A 3,308-nucleotide genomic window follows, 5' to 3' on the forward strand; every position below is an offset into this window, starting at 1 on the left:
CTCCTCTCTAGACTGTTAACGTTTTTAAGGACTCTCTTCAGGAGTCTCCTCTCTAGACTGTTAACGTTTTTAAGGACTCTCTTCAGGAGTCTCCTGTCTAGACTGTTAACGTTTTTAAGGACTCTCTTCAGGAGTCTCCTGTCTAGACTGTTAATGTTTTTCTTTTTTTCCAGGGTTGGGAGATGAGAATGGGAGTACGAGAGAGGTTGCCACAGCTGTCTTCATGTTCTCATTCTCAGTTATGAGTCTGCAGGCATTGATAACACTTCAAAGGCTTCCTTGCCTATAGCAGCCAGTGACAACACAGCCACAGGGATCAACATGGTCACTGGTGCCACCCCAGACCACAGACCTCTTAAGGAGGCTCAATCCAGAAAGTCACCGGTTCTCATCTTGAACACCCTGAGGTTGGGCAGTGTGTCCAGGGGCAGACAGGGCCTGCAAGAGGTCCAGGCTGCTGGACACCAACCTGCCCTCAGCTGCTTCGCCTGCATCCCTGGCACAACTACCCATGCTGTAGCCCTTGGGCACTGCCATTGGCCTGAACTCCCCTGCCTTTGGCAGAAATAGCAGTAGTGGCTCCTGCTGTGAGCCCGTGGGCTAAGCAGCATCACTGGTCTATCCGGCAGCATCAAAAGGGGAGAATTGGGGCCAGTGGCCCTAGGACCAGCCCTACCAGGCAACTACACGCTCCTTACTCACTGCTGCCATGTCTGTCTCTGGTTCCTCTTCTCTACAGCACTCTCCTCTCTGTTCCATCATATTTTTTTTTTCCAATTCCATTAAACCACTTTTTAAAGAAGCAACTTCCCTAAGTCCTGCCTTTGTAAAGTTGTTGCAGAGATACTGTGTGCTCTGTAGGCTCGTCCTCTGCTGCTGCATCCCCCACGAAGTGTCCATGGGTCTCTTAGGCTACGACCATCTTGAATCTCCCAGGAAGCTTTTAATTGGCTTTTCACTTTTAAATCCTTTCCTGATGTCTTAGTTAGGGTTTCTATTGCTGAGATGATTCACCAGGACCAAAAAGCAAGTTGGGGAAGAAACGGTTTACTTGACTTACACGTCCATGTTGGTGTTCATCACTGAAGGAGGTCAGGACAGGAATTCAAACAGGGCAGAAACCTGGAAGCAGAAGCTGATGCAGAGGCCATGGAGGGTGCTGCTTGCTGGGTTGCTTCCATGCCTTGCTCAGCCTGCTTTCTTACAGAACCCAGGGCCACCAGCCCAGGGATGGCACCACCCACAATGGCCTGGGCCCTCCCCCACTGATCACTCACTGAGAAAATCTCATGGAGGAATTTACCCAACGGATGCGCCTTCCTCTCTGATGACTTTAGCTTGTGCCAAGTTGGCACAAAACCAGACAGCATACCTGGGTAATCAGCTTACAAAGGGAGGTTTATTTTGGCTCCTGATTTCAGAGTTTTCAGTCCATGTTTAAGTAGCTCTGTTGTCTCCACCCGTGACAGCATGGAACATCATGGGATATTGTCGCAGTTTCTGAGTGGCAGCGAGGGAGTGAGAAAAGAAAGAAGGCAACATCCTCTTAGAGGGCTTTGCCTCAGTCACCTAACTTCCACTAATTCCACTTCCTAATCATTGGCACTTTCTGTGTCCACCATCTCTCAGTAGCATGTGGGCTTCTGAAAGTCTTTAACACATGGTTCTTGGAGGACACTTACTGATCAAAAGCACAGAGTCACAGTGTCATATTATTTTGGTGTCAAGTGTCTGTGGGCTTCTGAAAGTCTTTAACACATGGTTCTTGGGGGACACTTACTGATCAAAAGCACAGAGTCACAGTGTCATATTATTTTGGTGTCAAGTGTCTGTCTGGTCACAGTGATGAGTGTTAGATGTCAGTTTCTTTGTGGTGGCAGGACTCAGCTCTGACTAGCGTTGGCTGCCCTGGATTTGAACCTGTACACAGTGGAGCAGAGGGGCCTTTTCTTCTAGGCCTCTTTCATCAGACTCCAAAGGCTCCAATCTTCTGCAGCTTCCCAGTCTCTCAGGTGATCCACCGAGCTGTCCTGCCAGGCAGCCTCCTGCTCTTTGTGACCCCTGAGGTTCACACATGGCTTTCCAACAGCTCTTGGCCAGTTTGGTGTAATCTCACCGGGGAGGAGAGATCAGCTTTTGAAAAGAAATCTAGATAGACCGTGTACAGCATCAGGGAGCTCTGCCCATGGACCTCTCCATCTCTGTGCTGGCAAATTCTAGCTCCCTTGTCTTCCACAGATGACAGTCTCCCTCCTGCACTGTGTTCTGTCCCAATCCCCATAGCCATACCATAGGACAGTGGAGGTGAGAGGCAAAAGGTCACCCATGGATTGTAGCTTGATTATCATTGACTTAATGGTTAACAGCCACATATAAGCAAATACATATTACATTTGTTTTATGGGTCTGAGTTACCTCACCCAGGATGATTTTTTCTAGTTCCATTCATTCACTTGATATTTTCATGATTTCATTTCTATTGGCTGAATAATATTCCAATATTCACATTTCTTTATCCATCCATTTGTTGAGGCACATCTAGTTTTTTTTTTCCCGAATTTCTAGCTATTATGACGAAAGCTGAAATGAACAATGAGCAAGTATTTCTGTGGTGGGATGAAGCACCCTTTGGGTATATGTCCAAGAGTGGCACAGCTGGGTCTTGAGATAGATCGATTCCCATTTTTCTGAGGAACTACCACACTGATTTCCACAGTGGCTGTACAAGTTTGCAGCCTCACTAAGAATGGAGGAGTGTTCTCCTTACTCCATTCCTCACCAGAATGAGCTGCCATTTGTGTTATTGATCTTAGCCATTCTGAAAGGGGTAAGCTGAAATCTCAATGTAGGCTTTATTTGCTTTTCCCTTATGGCTAAGGACACTGAACATTTCTTTGTTTTCTTTGTTTCTCAACCATTCGAGTTTCCTCTTATGAGAATCTTCTGTTTAGATCTGTATTCCACTTTTTTTTTTTGGAGAGGAAAGAGTTTATTTCATCTTATATCTACAGTACATTATGAATGGATGAATGGTAGTCAGGAAAGGAAATCAAACATGAACTTGGAGGCATGCACTGAAGAAGAGGTCATGAAGGAATAGCATTACAATCTTGTGTAGACTCATTTCTTATTCCAGCTGTTCAGGAATGGCACTTGTAATGGTAAATCATCAGTCAAGAAAATACTCAGTGATCTTTTGCCTACCAGACAATCTGATGGAAACAGTTTCTCAACTGAACTTTCCTTTTCAGTTTGACTCCTGTTAGACTATATTTGATAAAAAACAAAGAAAGAATGAAGGAAGGAAA

The sequence above is a fragment of the Mus pahari genome, chromosome 2, assembly GCF_900095145.1.
Source record: "Mus pahari chromosome 2, PAHARI_EIJ_v1.1, whole genome shotgun sequence".
NCBI classification, from domain to species: Eukaryota; Metazoa; Chordata; class Mammalia; order Rodentia; family Muridae; genus Mus; species Mus pahari.